Source organism: Astatotilapia calliptera, chromosome 11 (assembly GCF_964374335.1).
Source record: "Astatotilapia calliptera chromosome 11, fAstCal68.1, whole genome shotgun sequence".
Taxonomy (NCBI): Eukaryota; Metazoa; Chordata; class Actinopteri; order Cichliformes; family Cichlidae; genus Astatotilapia; species Astatotilapia calliptera.
Window position 1 is genome coordinate 5,251,196 of NC_137432.1, and position 17,192 is coordinate 5,268,387.

At 41.4% G+C, this 17,192-nt stretch overlaps 1 long non-coding RNA gene across 1 annotated transcript; it reads left to right on the forward strand.

Annotated features, from left to right (window-relative positions):
- The first annotated feature begins 7,196 nt into the window (after positions 1–7,196).
- Positions 7,197–16,423, forward strand: LOC145431733 (uncharacterized). Its single transcript, XR_013912013.1, has 2 exons — positions 7,197–8,014; positions 14,000–16,423. It is a non-coding gene; the product is annotated as an uncharacterized LOC145431733 (long non-coding RNA).
- Positions 16,424–17,192: the final 769 nt, after the last annotated feature.

Genomic DNA, 17,192 nt, shown 5'->3' on the forward strand with positions numbered 1-17,192 from the left:
GCTTTTGTCTGGACGTGCTTCCCATCCAGAGCTGCACAGCACAGAGGGAAGTTCCAGCGCTCCTGGAATCCCTCTGTGATGGACCGCCAGTCTCCAGGTGAAGGCACAGCCATGAAGTCGTCCACTAGACAGTCCCAGATGGCTGCCTGGGGGGTGATCTGACACACCAACTCTGTAACTGAACGCTTGGTGCTGAAGGAGTCCGCGGTGACAAGGAACCTGGACAAAATTGTTCAAAATCAGTATTATGTGTACTGCAGTTAGAAAATACATTATTCAAATTCCAAAATACTTTTGTGATGTCAGATTTAAATCACAAAACTTAAATCTTACATGAAACATTTTGTAATTATAAGGATAATTACAAAATGTATATTAGATAATATCTAAAACAGTTGTTTTGTTTTAACTTTAACATATCATAATTTGATTGGTAGCAACTTTCACAACTACAGTGAGCCAATCACTCACAATTCCTAAACATGTCAATCAGGTAGGAATGAAGTGAGACATTAATAGAAATAAAGAGTTGTATGTTGACATGTAGCCCTTTCCTTGCTTAAATCATTAATATTTTTTAAAAATGAATCTGTGATAAGACATAGCTTATCAAGATAGAACCATGTAACTAGAGATGAACCAAACTGTTCACAGTTTTATCTAACTCTGTTTTAATAAAGGCTGGTGACCCCTGTTATAGAGTCTGACAGCTGCAGGGATTATATACAAATATTCAACTATCCCAGAATCAAACCAGGTCTAAATAAAAAGGAGTGAGTATCACTACAAAGGTTAACTCAGTGGTCCTAATGCTACAGTTTGATATCAGCAAACACCGAGCGCATACATTGATGTGACACCACAGCCATGCTATCATCGCAAACACTGATAACAGCATAAATCGAATTAAATCGGGGCTTGATGAGACCTTCTGAGTATCACTAGAAATATTATAAATAGTCGTCTCTGTACCACAGTTTGCTTTCAGTAAACACCGATAGCATTCACTGTTAGCATAGCACATCCATGTTAGCAGTGTATAAATAAATCAATTCAAATCAAATCAAATCAAATCACTTTTATTGTCACATCACATGTGCAGGCACACTGGCACAGCACATGCGAGTGAAATTCTTGTGTGCGAGCCCCACAAGCAACAGAGATGTGCAAACACAACAACACAAACGAGCAAAATAGATGGTTTAGCATATATTAGCACAGGTATCAATAAAGGACTACCGTATTAAACACTTTTACTAACCTCAGGCAGACGGACAGGCGCTCTGCAGGTGGGATTGAGCGCCTGTAATTGGTGTCTAGGCGGGCAACTCTGGGACCAACGCGGGACAGCAGGTCCTCAAACTGGCCGAGTGAATGGCGGTGATAGCGCTGGAATCGGCCGTCATCCAGGCGCAGCTCCTGGAGCAAGTGGTGAAACTCACCAAACTGCTCACACCTCTGGAGGACCTGATGGACCCAGGTACGGCGAGGATGTCCTTTACGCCGCTACTCTGCTCTCCACAGTAAATAGAGAAGGGAGACTGTCTCTTCAAGCGCTAGCTCGACAGCTGCCATCTTGCAAAGATACCGGTCTGGCAAAACTTCCTCCCACATCCCTCCCACATTTCCGGTTCACGCGCGTTAAAATATGATATTTTGGGGCGCGATGGATTTTTCTTGGACACGCGTAGAGGTGCGAATGTGCACGCGTCAAGTTAGGGGCGTTTGGGGCATTTTTCTCGCGCCCATCGCGTTCGGTGTGAACACACCGTTAGACCAACGCTTTATAATAACATGAGACTCTGTGACACAAGTCACAGGGATTTTACTCATTGGCTCTGGATTCTGCATTTTGAAGTTCAGTTAGTATTTTTCAGTGTTTCTTTTTAGAACCCATATTTTTGTTTAGCATTGAAAATTATTATAGCTCTGTAGATGGTATTATTATGTAACCAAGTGTTAAACCAAACAGTAGATTGGAGAAGAGCAAGCCCATGTTTGACTAGGATGACATATATGGATGCTCCTTGCCATGTTGTGGTAACACCCTGCACCATAGACTTCAAGTGTAAGAGCTTAGTATGCAGAAATATTTTGGAAAGGTTAAGAGCTAAATAAAATATGGTTTTTCTCTTTGTTATTATTTATTTGGGGCTTAATATTTTCTGTAATCTAATTTATATGTATATGAAGGCGTGTTAAATTACTCTGGATTTGTTTTCATTTACTTACAAATACCAATTTTCTATTATGATTGATATCTGTGAATGATTTTAATTTGTTCATCAACAATTTGTTTTCGCACTGTAGAAATGTATAATTAGGCTTAATTATATCCGTTATAAGAAAAAGCTGCATTTCTTTCTTCACAAACAGAATTTCTTTTTTTTTTTTTTAAGTATTCTATCCATTAGATCCAGCTGAGTGGTTAAGCATCAGCACCCCCATGCTGCTCAGCAGATAGCTGCAATAATGGCAGATTTATTTTGGGTGTGTGTGATTTTAACACAGGGGTGATATGGGAAAATTTATGACTGTGGGATAAAAGCCTTGCGGCGGCATTTTGGACTGCTTGGAGGCGATTTAGGGAAACCTTAGACAGACAAAAAAAGAGTGTGTTACAGTAATCTAAACGAGAGGAGATGAAGGCAAGGACAAGCATCTCCAGTTCTGCAATAGCATTGAGTTTGGCAATGCGTCTTAAATGAAAAAAGCAGGAGCGGGTCACAGACTTGATATGAGCATCAAAAGACAGAGATTGATCAAAAATGACCCCAAGTTTCTGAGCGGTAGCTTTTATTGACGATGAAAAAGGACCCAGACGTTGACTAATTTGGGGCTTGATACTCTCTGGGGTAATGATCAAACACTCAGTCTTGTCTACATTTATCTGCAAGAAATTGTTTGTCATCCAACCATTAGTCTCTTTAAGACAGTCCATTACAGCGGATAATTTTGTCATGGTCCTCAGTCTGAGGACTCAGTGTTTTGTGTTTCCTTATGCTTTTGTTCATTCCAAGTGTGTATTCTGTTGTGATTTTGCCATTTGTTAGGTTTCTGTTCTTTGCCTGCCTGCTCCCACTTCTCTGTGTTCCCTCTGTCTGTCCATGGTGTTATTGTGTCTGCTCATGAGTCTGCCTGTCAAGTTCAGTGTCCTGTCTGGTTCTCTGTGTCTGTTAGTTTCCTGTTTTATTCTGAAAGTTCATGTCTCATGTCAGTGTGTTCAGTTTTACCTCTCCCCTGTCTCGTTAGTCTAATTGCTCCCAGCTGTGTCTCCCTCCTGTGGCCCATTCCCTGATTACTCCCCGTGTATTTAAGCCCTGTGTTTTCCTGTGCTCTCTGTCGCATTGTCTGTTTAGTTCCATGTCAGTCTGCATTATTCTGTTACCCGGTATTCATTCTGCGTCTCTGCCATCTCTCTTTGTGCATTTTGCTCCTCCTCCCGTGAGTGTCTGGTTTAAGTTTTGTTCTTTAGTTTTCCCAGTTTAGCTTTGTTTACCTCCCCGCTCTGCTCTTCCTGTTTTGTCACCTTCTCACCGCTGTAAATAAACACTCACTCGCACCCCAGCCAGTACCTGCATTTTGGATCCTTTTTTCAATACACCACACGACTGCCCCCAGCCGTGACAAATTTGTCTAATTCCCAGGGTTTAAAGGAGATGTATAATTGGATATTATCTGCATACAAATGGTAGGAAATTATTTTGAAGCTGTTAATGATACAGCCTAAAGGAAGGATATATAATGAAAACTATAGGGGGTTTAGAACCGAACCTTGTGGGATACCCCATGACAATTTAGCTACAACTGAGCGAAAGTTTCCCACCTAAGAAATGTTCATCTTTTTTTTCCTTTTTTTTTTAAACAAATTTTTTTATTGCTTTTTGCAACAGCATACAAAGGTTTGTTTTTACAGTAGTATGCCGCAGTAATAAGAACACCCCCCCCCCCCCACACACACACACACACACACCTCCCATCCCTGCTCTCTCAAACCTACATCAAATAAAAACACATGAAATGTGCATACATTAGTACAATATGTGGCATTTATACATACTGAAGGAAACAAAAAGGGAAGAAAATAGAAATAGCTAGCACAGACTAAACAATTTTCCCCTCATCCACACTCCTGCAGGAGTTGTCCGATGTTTACTTCTTTTATAAAGTTTTTAAATGACTTCCAAATATCATCAAAATATGTTAACTTGTCTTTGAGAAAATACGTTATCCTTTCCATTGCCATACACAATTTATCCAAGCACCAATAGCAGGAGGATCTGATTTTTTCCAGTTTAATGCAATCATATGTTTTGCCTGTAATGTACAATAATCCATAAACTTAATTTGATGGGCTCTTAGTTTAAGATTTTTAGGATACATATGTAGTAGCAACATTCTGCATCTAAAGCAATCTTTGTATTTAAAATGTGGTTTATTTTGTTCATCACCTCTTGCCAAAATGCACGGACAATTCTGCATTCCCACCCATATGGAAAAGAAATAGTAAAAACTTATGTGATTACTCATGAAAGTGGCCACTTTCATGAGTAAATCATATAAGGCTTACATGATTTACTCATGAAAGTGGCCACTTTCTCATTACTTTCATACATTGTTTTAGTAAGTATCCAAAACATACAAGTTTCATTATATAATTTTTCAAGGGATCTTATATCTGTTTTCACTCTTATATGCTTTTCATACAAGTTTCACACAAGACAGATACAAACTTTATAAGATTTATATATATCTTTTCCATATGGGCATATACAGTGGAAAAATGTTCCACAGGCTTCTCCACATTTAAAACATGTATCTGGGATTCAGTTATTATATTTTTTCAATTTCACCGGTGTTACATGTGTTTGCATGATCCAGTTGTATTGTAATAGCTTTAGGTTACTATTAATCGATTGTTTTTATGATTTTAAGCAAACTGACTTCCATGTCTCCTCAGAAATATTAATAGTTAGGTCATCTCTCCAAGATTCTAACAATCCAGTTCTAGAATGTTGACATTAAGCCTTTGTTAACACATTTTTCTCACCATTAACTCCTCTAAATTAGTTAACTGGGGGACGTTGAGAGACTGATTTTGTATGGAAGAAATGAAGCTTCTAATCTGTAAATACTTAAAGAAGTGTTTTGGGGGGATTTGAAATTTTGAGACTAAATCCTCAAATTAAACCATTATTCCATCACAAAAAAGATCACCCACTTTCCTAACACCTTTTTCTGCGCAACCCTGGAACCCTGTGTCCAAATTTCCTGGTACAAATAAGGCATTTCCCCAAATAGGACTAAGCTGAGAGAGATTATTCTTAATATTCATCATTTCTTTTATTGTAAACCAAACTTCAATCATATTGCGGACTATAGGAATATTTGTTTCTTTCTTTAATTGTTTTGGCTGTGCAGAGTATAAGTACAAGCTTAGAATTAGAATAGAATAGAGTAGAATTCAACTTTATTGTCATTGCACATGCACAGGTACAGGGCAACGAAATGCAGTTTGTATCCATCCAGAAGTGCTTTAGCCATGATATAGATATATTACAATATATATTAGCAATAATATAGATATGTAAGTATATTACAGAAATGGGTCTATTATGGTATGTTATAATGTACACAGTATGAAGTATGTTATGAATATTCTATAACTATAAGTATGTACAGGCTGTAGTGAGTACAAGCTATGTACAGGATATGAACAGGATATAAATATGAAATAAAAAAACTATACAGAAATCTCAGATATACATGTTCAAGGGTACGGTTGTCCATTGTGTGTGTGTGTAGGTGGTTGTGGTGTGTGTATGTTCAGTCCATGAGTTTAGTGTGGGTCAGATGTCAGGAGGCAGAGTTCAGGAGTCTGACAGCTGTGGGGAAGAAGCTGTTCCGGTACCTGGTGGTCTTAGTCCGGAGGCTCCTGTAGCGCCTCCCAGAGGGCGGGAGGGTGAAGAGTCCATGTGATGGGTGACTGGGGTCTTTGATGATTTTCCCAGCCCTTTTCAGACACCGCTTCCTGTCCTTTAATGGCATTTTAAGAGAATTTGCTTCCATCCCCACCCAAGACCGGGTATTTTGGGATGAAAAATAAAACATTATTGTCCTTAGTTGAATAGCCAGATAGTACCAGTAAAAATTGGGGCATTTCAACCCCCCTGTATCAAAGGGAAGATACAACAAAGACAAGCGAATGCGGGGATGCTTCTACTTCCAAATAAACTCTCTGACTAATGACGCTAGTTTGGTAAACAATCAAACAGGAAGAGCCAGTGGGACATTTTGTTGGACATTCTGAAACATATATCACCAGTGTGTGAATGTGTGTGTGAATGGGTGGATGACTGGATATGTAAAGCGCTTTGGGGTCCTTAGGGACTAGTAAAGCGCTATATAAATACAGGCCATTTACCATTTATTTACCATATACAAGAGTTTAGGTAATACATTAGTTTTAAGAACACTTATCCGTCCAATAATAGATAGTGGTAAACTTATCCAATGCTCCAAATCTTTGGAAATTTTCTGTAGAATTGTATTATAGTTAAGTACCACCACATCTTTTAGTAAAGGAACTATTTTAATGCCTAGATAAGTGAATTCAGAATTAACAGTAAAGCCAGATATATTCTCACTTACGTTTTGATTATACCCTTGTTTAAGTAACATTAATGATGATTTTGTTACATTTACTTTATACCCTGAGAAGGCCCAAAACTGGTCTATTAAATGCTTTACAGCAGGCACAGAAGTTTTTAGTTGCTTTAAAAATAATATAACATCATCAGCAAATAAAGCAATTTTATGCTCCTTTCAACCAATCTTAACACCTTGTATTTGTCCACTTGTTCTAACAGCTATTGCCAGAGGTTCAATAGCTAAAAGGAATAAAAGTGGAGATAATGGTGAACCTTGTGGGCACCCTCTTTTAATGTCAAATGGTTCAGAAATGATCTCATTAGTCATAACCTGAGCAACAGACTGACAGTGCAGTAGCTTGATCCAATGCAGAAATAATTTACCCATCCCAAATCTAACAATCACATCAAAGAGATATGGCCGTACGTTTCTATCAAAAGCCTTCTCCGCGTCGAGCAAGAGAATGGCTGCATCTTCCTGTTCACTTTGATTATGAAGAATGTTGAGGACTCGTCTTACATTATGAAAACCCTGTCTATGTTTAATGTTAGATTAAATAGTTAAACATTTGTCATTTTTATATTTACCATTTGTCCATTGTTTTAACTCTGTGAAAGGAATTCTTTCTTTCCTCCCATCCCCAGATTCTCGAGGTTCTGGGTGGGAGGTTGAAGTGTTTTATCACAGGAACGTCCTTTTGAAGATCTGTTTGATGTTTGGTAGAGCTTCCTACCCTTTGTATGGTTTCACTGTGTTATCTTTGGTAAACCATACATTGGGTGTGGGGGAAGACTACCCTCTTTATGACCAAGGATGTTGTTCCTGCTTTTAGGTTTTATGACCCTTTGATCAACACACACACACACACACACACACACAGACACACACACCCAGTGTATACATTTACATACAGTGCCTTGTCTTTGTAACCAAAGGGGGTTGCAGGGGGAGGTGTTTTGTAAACTATTGTTTGAAGTTTGTCAATAAAAGGCAGCGAGAGGAGGCCATCATCGGGGTTCATTGTCGTGCTGGACACAGATGAGGGGGCCTCCCTTGCGCAAGAAATCGATCGAACACTGTTGCCTTGTTTTTCTTTCATGGGAATAAGTCTTGGATACAGCGGGGTCTGAGTTTAGACCCAACATTTTTTGGTCCTTCGAAGCCGGATTCCGAGAATTTCGCCGCACACTGAGGAGAGAGAGGACACGCCGCAGACTGTCGACAACCAGGCCGTTAGGACGCCTGACAAAGCCCTGGAGTGTTAAATTCGCGACCAGGCCGGTGGAATAGCGTCTGAACTCCCCTCGTGGACGGCGACTGACGGGATTCTAGGACTCTCCTGTGAACGAAACGCAACACAACGGTAAGCAATCAGAGAGCGTCTCTATAACCGTGTGAATGAATGTGGATCCTAGATACGCGTCACCGTGATTCTGCGTGAAACGTTTGAGTCCGGGGGAGCGCTGGTCACGAGAGCGCACGTGACCCAAAACAATAGAGAGCGGCTACGGGCTGTGCGTTAAACGTGAGTCCGGGAGCGCGCTAGCCGCGTGAGAGAGACGCAGGCTTCTCCGCCGTTTGGGGCGTAGAGAGTTCTCCGCCGTTTGGGGGCGTGGAGAGAACCTAGGTTCGGAGTCCGGAATCTCCGCCATTTGGGGCGTTGGAGAGTGTCCGAAGGTTGAATTCTCCGCCATTTGGGGCGTTTGAGAGCTTTCAACAGAAGTTACAGGCCTATAAACAGTGTGAATGAACGTACGTGTGTATGAGTGCCAGTAAAGTGAACGCAGCAACACAGAAGGAAACCTAAAGTGGTGTTAACGTAATTCTGTGACCTGTTGTGTACACATAGCCTGGGTTTTGGAGTAAGGCGTTGCCTACCGCAAACTTGAGGAAATTGTTATAATGGGGAATAAAATGTGTAAGTCTGCCTTAGAAGGGGATGTAAAATTTATGGAGAAATTTTCACCAGGCAGCACGCAGTATGTAGGTTGTTGGCGTAAGAAATATGGATTTGAAGGGACATTAGTGGAAGTTCAGTGTAAAATGCTGGTAGAAAGAATAGCTGTAAGTGTAGCAGGTAAAACAGGGAAAGCGAAGCGGAGGAAGGAATTGCAGTTAGCAGTTGCTAAGTTGTGGCTGGAGCAGGCTCAGAGGAGGAGAGAAGCACAGAATGTTAAAAGAGCAATATTGCAAGCAGTAGTTGTGAAACCTGAGGATGAAACTACAGCTCAATCCACTGCAACTACTTTAGAACAACACCGTAGAAAAGCATTAGAAAGAGCAAGAATGTTAGCAGAAAGAAGAGCCAGAGATGAACGTGAGAGAGCAGAGGCAGAAGTGGAGGACAGATTAAAGGATGAATATGGAGAGGCATTAGGAGCAGCATTGAGTCCAAGACAGACTAGGCAAGAGAGGAGACAGAAAGGAAAGAAAGTGAACACGAATGTTACAACCACATATCCATCACACAACACAAAAAAACACATGGTGTTTCAGCCCCAGAGTGTGAAGATGAAGAAAGTTTTTCTCCTGATCCAATCCATGAGGTGAGCACTTACCCTATGGTAGAGGTTGCAAACCCGCATTTTGGAGTGGATGCAGATAATAGCCGCACTATTCATGTTTACCGGCCATGGACCGAGTCTGAATGTGCTGATGCTTGTAAGAGCCTTGGAGACCCATTGACTAATGTTGATGAGTTTATAGCTCGACATAGACAGCTTTGTTCCTCGTACCGTTTAAATGGACAGGAAACTGAGACTACCTTTAGGAGATGTCTCACTTATAACTGGACCCGTGTCAGAGGACGGTACACGGGCAGAGGGCCAGGTGATAACACCCTGCCCTATGGAGATGCAGGTCTCGCTGTCCAAATTAATGGAGTGTACGATCGTCTCAGAAATACTTTTAGAACAACTGCAGACTACACAAAAATTTCACAATGCATACAGAAGGAAGGAGAAGACGTTCATGAGTATAGAGGTAGATTGGAGGAAGTGTTTAAGAGGCATAGTGGACTTGAAGAAGATGCAGACGTAGCAGGCCCCTATCAACAGCAGCTGAAACATGCCTTAATGAGTGGGTTCCATCCATCCATTGCAGATTTTATTAGAAAGCAAAATGTAAATCACACCACAGATGGAGTTACTCAATGTATGAATTGGGCAAAGCATGCACAAGATGTGATTAAAAGTAAAAAGAAAAAATTGCAGAATACAGTGAATGCTGCCACATTTTATGTTGATGAAGAGCCTCAGGTACTTTTTCAGGGGCAGACTAGACAAAGTAAAGGTAGAGGAGATAGAGGTAATTGAAGGGCTAGAGGAGAACGGAGGAGAAGGGATGAAAGGTGTTACAACTGTGGGAAAATAGGTCATTTCATTAGAGACTGCCTTGAGGACCTACGTGAGGAGTATAGACGACCAGGTCCACGTAACCCCTCATATAATAAATGACTAGTATCTGCTGCCACTGTCAATACACATGCATGTTTAGACACCCCATCAGACTGCCACAAACAACAATCAGTGCCCCAAACCATAGATTTGACTGAGGTTTTGTTGAATTTATCAGGGAAAGAAGTGAAACCCTTTCGCACATTAACAGTGCAGGGAAAAACTATACAGTTTTTATGTGACTCAGGAGCAGATAAAACCGTCCTGAGGGACCATGTGTCAGGAATAAACCCCTCAAATGGTGTCATTTATGTAAAATCTGCAAACGGACAGTTAGATCAACATAGGATCTCTAAGCCAGTATGGATCAGAGATCCATCCACTGGAGAGACAGCTCAGGGCTCAGTAGTGATGTGTCCAACATGCCCTGTGAACCTTTTGGGTAGAGACATGATGGTAAAACTTGGAATCTCAGTCATTCCCACGGCTGTTGGAATGATAACTGCAGGAAAAGGAGAAACTGCAGAAGCAATGGTTCACCAGGGCAGTAGCGATGTACATTACTATTGGACGCTTGACCTGTCAACTTCCAGGCCAGATCAGATAACCTGTAAAATGTTGACCACAGCTGAGGAGAGATTAGCTGAGGGCTATGATAGACAGGAGCCAGATGAGATGCACATCACACTTAGGTTTAAAACAACACCAGGACTTGATGATGCCTACACTGACAAAGTAATGAAACTGGGTCCTCAAAGAATTACTGTAAAAGCTGTATATACTGATGGTAAACAAATGGCAGGATGCAGTGTGATAATTTCTGAAGCAGCTCGACAACTCTTCAAAGGGAAGGTGCCACATGTTCCACTAACTAAGTGTAGCACAGCTGAGTGGGAAGATTTAGCATTTTTAGTGGAGCAGGGAGAGCACACAAATGTATGGCAGCCATGTGGAGGGGGATGGGAAACAAACATGCATAGCAGTATCTTCCGTAAGAAGCTGGGGTGGGTGACACATGCAACACCTCAGACACACTTAAAGGGAAGTGAGAATGAAACAGCAGAATGACAAATGGTAGATCTAAATGATCAAAAGGAAAGACTGATGTAGGGTTAATGAAAACAGCAAACCCAGTAGTAATAAAGCCTAAAACCTCATATAGACCTAGAGTGAAACAGTATCCACTTAAACCAGATGCAGAAGTAGGGATTAAGCCTGTAATAGAAGACATGATTGAAGCAGGGATACTGGTAGAAGCCCCAAATGCAGCATGTAACACGCCCATTTTTCCAGTAAAAAAAGCTGATTCTCAATCGTGGCGCATGGTTCAAGACTTGAGGGCTGTAAATCAAGCTGTAGAAAGTATTGCACCATGTGTCCCAGACCCTCATACCTTGTTAAATCAGATAAGACCAGAGATGACATATTTCACAGTGGTAGATCTGAGTAATGCTTTCTTTTCCATACCAGTGCATGAGAATTCACAAGGTTGGTTTGGATTTACATACCAAGGTAAAAAATATACCTACACTAGATTACCACAGGGTTTTTGTGACAGTCCGACCCTTTTCATGCAAGCAATAACTAATTGTCTGTCTGATTTCATGATACCATCCCATTCACAGATCCTAGTTTATGTGGATGATATTTTGATAGCGTCTGACTCAGAACAAAATTGTAAAACTACGTCTATAGCACTGTTGACACATTTGGCAAAAACAGGGAATAAAGCATCGCTTTCAAAGTTACAGTGGGTACAGGAAGAGGTGAAATTCCTAGGTCACCAGCTTAATTCAGCAGGAAAAAGCATACACCCAGAAAGGAAAGCAGCTATTTTAGCAGCTCCTAGGCCAGTGACAAAGAAACATATGATGCAATTTCTAGGACTGACTAATTATTGTCGTTCATGGGTACCAAATTTTGCTGAAGTAAGTCAACCACTGTTAGACATGATGTACAGTGAGTCCTTAGCTATGTCAGATAGTCTAACTTGGACTCCAGAGGGAGTGCAGGCATTCTGCACGTTGAAACAACTGTTGACGAGCGCGACTGTGTTAGGATTGCCTGATTATAAAAAACCATTTGTCCAAACAGTTGACTGCAAAGGACATTTTATGACTTCAATGTTAGCACAAGACAGCGGGGGGAAAATGAAGCCAGTAGCTTACTATTCTAAAAGGTTAGATCCAGTTGCTTGTGCTTTGCCTCTGTGTGTGAGATCAGTGTGTGCAGCAGCTCAGGCTGTTCAATGTTCTGGGGAAATAGTTTTATTTCACCCTTTGACACTGTTAGTTCCACACGAGGTGGATGTTTTACTACTGCAGACTAAAATGACATTTCTGTCACCTGCAAGACATTTGTCTTTGATGTCACTCTTACTATCACAACCACACATTACCATAAAGCGGTGCACAATTCTAAATCCGTCAACCCTTTTGCCAACAGAAGACGAGGGCACTCCTCATGAGTGTAGAGAACACGTTGAGAAGGAGTGTAAGCCAAGGGATGACTTAACGGATGTGCCGCTAAGTGAGGGAAAGGTTTGGTTTGTTGATGGTTCAAGTTTTAAAACAGCAGAGGGACAGGCTAAAACAGGTTTTGCTGTAGTAGATAGTGAGAAAGTTATTTGTGCAGGACAACTAACATGTTCTATGTCTGCTCAAGCAGCAGAGATAGTAGCTTTAACGGAAGCGTGTAAAGCTGCAGAGAAACAAGATGTGACAATATACACTGATAGTCAGTATGCATTCGCTACATTACATTTCTTTGCAGCACAGTGGGCAAGACGAGGTATGTCAACCTCAACAGGGAAACCTGTAGAACACGCCAAACTCTTGCAAAATCTGCTGGACGCAGTGTTGTTACCCAGTAGAATTGCCGTTTGTAAATGTGCAGCACATACCCGAGGGAAAGATCCAGTTGCATTAGGGAATGCTTTCGCAGATAAGATCGCAAAAGAGGCAGCTTTAGGAGAACATGGTGTTCATGTTTTAGCGGTGCAACACCAGCAGACGTTGCCTATTACACCAGATGTATTAGCAGACATGCAGGCACACTCACCTACTGCAGAAAAACAGTTGTGGCTCACTAAAGGAGCAAGCTTGCAGGATGGTGTTTATTATCTGTGTGATAAACCAATACTGCCTAAGAATTTGTATAAGACTGCTGCTATTTTGAGTCATGGGCTTTGCCATGTCTCCACAGGGGGGATGATGGCAGCAGTAGAGCAACATTTTTATACTCTAGGATTTAATACCTTTTCAAAAAAATTTTGCAGGTCATGTATGATATGTTGCAAGCACAATTCCCAGGGTAATTTGAGACCTAAGAGAGGGAAATTCCCTAGACCCAGTCACCCATTTCAAGTTATTCACATGGACTTTATAGAACTGTCCAACTGTAACAACTATAAATACTGTTTAGTGATAGTGTGCCCTTTTTCAAAGTGGGTAGAAATTGTACCAACTAGAAAAGCAGATGCCATTTCGGTTGCCAAAGCAATATGTAAGAATATTATCCCAGAACATGGGATTCCAGAGACCATTTATAGTGATAATGGTCCACATTTTGTAAATGAAGTGATTGGATTAATGGCACAACATCTAGGGATAACATTAAAACATCATTGTTCATATCACCCACAAAGTGCAGGGTTGGTAGAGAGAACTAATGGAACAGTAAAGCTAAGACTTAGGAAGTCAATAGAAGAGACAGGCAGGACATGGTTAGACTGTGTAGAATTAGTTAAAGTGTACATGAGGATTACTCCAACAGAGAATGGTCTGACACCCTTTGAGATTATATATGGCAGACCATTTAGAGTTCCAGTTTTCTGTAGTGACGACAGAAAAGCAGAAGAGGAGAACACATTAGCAGATTGGATGCTTAAAATGTTTAAAAGTAAAGAAGTCATGAGAGCAAATGATCTGCCAGATGTTTCTGTTTCTCCGCAGGAGCAGAGCCTGAAGCCTGGAGATTGGGTGCTGATAAAGGCCATAAAGAGGAAGTGCTGGTCCAGTCCACGGTGGGAAGGTCCTTATCAGGTGCTGCTGACGACGCCCACAGCAGTGAAGATCGCTGAAAGGAACACTTGGATACATCAAGCGCACTGCAAGAAGGTAACACACTTCCTGGCCGACTCTGGGTGATGGTGAAAAGGCCAGCGGTACAAAGGGGGGAGTATATCTCTAGGACCTCTCGTCTCAATCCTGGTGAAGAAACAACGGATCCTGAACCCAACTTAGAATGGCTGGGAATGTGCTGTTCGCCTTCTTGTGCCTGTGGACCCTGAGTGGGATGACAGGAGCGCATTGGGACAGAGCAAATCACACCCAGTACCCGCATGGGTTTTCAACCAACTACTGGTGGCAGTTTATGAACACAACCGCTCACATAAACAACAAGACCAATTGTTATGCTTGTGCACACATGCCACTGTCTACACATTCTTCTGGACTGTGGCCATATAGCATCACTGAGAGCGAGACAGTTTGTTTGCTTGCTTTAGCAACACATCCAGGAGTAAAACGTACTTGGAACACTGCCAACTTTTCAATTTCCCTGAACCTGAATGGGAAGATTGATTCACCTGTAGCTGGGAAGGTGAACTGCTCTGGTAAGACAGATCTGCTGACTTGGCCCCAAGTTCCTGATCCACTTCCGGACATCATACTGTTAAATAAACTGGAAGCAGGCCAGTTACCTATGTGTTTCAAGGGCAATGGGTCAGCCCAAGTTGGAGATTTGCCATGGCATCTATGCAACGTCACCTATTCTTTTTGCCCTCGTTTGAACAGAATTAGCTGTCTGACGTGTTTGAAGAATGCCAGATGTGCAAATGATGAGATTCAACGAGCAGCAGACTGTGCATTTGACACTTCGTACCAAATGACACTTACTGAAGGAAGACAGGATGTGGCCAAATGCTCAACAATCGCACCGACACCTAAGGGTACGAGGGTGTTAGCAGATTGGTATTTCTTATGTGGACATAAGGCTTACCCATCTTTACCAGCAAAATGGGGAGGTCTATGTGCACTCGTGAAATTATCTGATCATGTTTTCTTCATGGAGAGGATAGAACATCATCCAGGATCAAAGACAAAGAGAGACGTACAGAGTGCAAGCACAAAGCTCACAGATTTAAGTGAGGTCCCCTGGGAGTTTCGAATCTGGGGACCTGGAGCCAAATTCTTACAAGGATTGTTCCCGTGGATCGGGGTCGGGAAAGTTGGAACTCATGTAGAAATTAACAGGTATGCACTACTGAGACACATAAATTGGACCCAGACCCTTGGAACAGCCTTAGCAGAGGAGCAAAAGGCCATACGAACAATGGTTTTGCAAAACAGACTGGCTTTGGACTTGATAACTGCATCGCAAGGAGGAGTATGCAAATTGATAGGAGAAACATGTACGTTCATACCAGATGGATATACAAGTGGAGGAGACATTTATGAAGCACTGCAGAATTTAACCACATTGCAGAAATACATGATGAATAGCACGCCAGGAGTAGATGCACCACAAGGCTGGATGGCGTGGTTACTGTCTGGTCCTTGGTGGCATCTCCTTTTAAAAGTACTAACTCCTGTTTTTGGACTATTGATACTGATTTGCTTATGTATAGGATGCATTTTACCGTGTATAAGATCATTGCTAACTAAAATGATTTCTGATACATTTGTTAATTATGTACTCTTACAACAATATGAAATGACTGAAATTACTGACATAACAGAAGCCTGTGCATGAATGACGCCTGCACTGAAAATGTTAAGCAAGAGGTGCATGGCTGAGGATATACTACATAGGAATAATTTGTAACATAAAAATAACAAAACAGGAGGGAAATGTTAGATTAAATAGTTAAACATTTGTCATTTTTATATTTACCATTTGTCCATTGTTTTAACTCTGTGAAAGGAATTCTTTCTTTCCTCCCATCCCCAGATTCTCGAGGTTCTGGGTGGGAGGTTGAAGTGTTTTATCACAGGAACGTCCTTTTGAAGATCTGTTTGATGTTTGGTAGAGCTTCCTACCCTTTGTATGGTTTCACTGTGTTATCTTTGGTAAACCATACATTGGGTGTGGGGGAAGACTACCCTCTTTATGACCAAGGATGTTGTTCCTGCTTTTAGGTTTTATGACCCTTTGATCAACACACACACACACACACACACACACAGACACACACACCCAGTGTATACATTTACATACAGTGCCTTGTCTTTGTAACCAAAGGGGGTTGCAGGGGGAGGTGTTTTGTAAACTATTGTTTGAAGTTTGTCAATAAAAGGCAGCGAGAGGAGGCCATCATCGGGGTTCATTGTCGTGCTGGACACAGATGAGGGGGCCTCCCTTGCGCAAGAAATCGATCGAACACTGTTGCCTTGTTTTTCTTTCATGGGAATAAGTCTTGGATACAGCGGGGTCTGAGTTTAGACCCAACATTTAACAAATCCATTTTGAATGAATGTTCTATCTGCCAGAAATGAGGTGAGCCATTTCAGAACAGATACAGATATCCTTACCATATGATTTAAGCTGTGAATTAAGATCTGATGATCAACGGTATCGAAGGCAGAGCTAAGGTCCAATACTACAAGGATTGAGCAATCACCTCTGTCCGCGGCCATCAAAAGGTCATTTGTGACTTTCAGGAGAGCAGTTTCTGTGGAGTGTGACTTTCTAAATCCTGACTGAAGTTTATCAAGAATGTTATGTTTCTCCAGTGCCTTCTTTACTTGGTACCAAACAACTTTTTCTAATATTTTAGAAATGAAAGGAATGAGATGGGTCTGTAGCTCAACTGAAGAGTCGAATCCAGGTTTGGCTTTTTTTTTTGTTGAATAACACCCTGTTTAAAGTACCTGGGGACAGAGCCGGACATCAGGGAACAGTTTATCAGTGTGACCACAGAGGGCCCAATGGTGTCAAAAACTCTGCAAAATAAAGAAGTAGGTAGGACAGCAGCTGGACTCATTGAGGGTGTCATGGTCCTGAGTCTGACAACCCAGTGTTTTGTGTTTGTTAATATTATCTTATGTTCTTGCTTATTCTGGTTATGTCTTTTGTTAAGATTTGCTATTTGTTAGGTTTTGGTTCTGTTTCCCACTGTTCTCTGTCTGTACCGCGTCTCTGAGT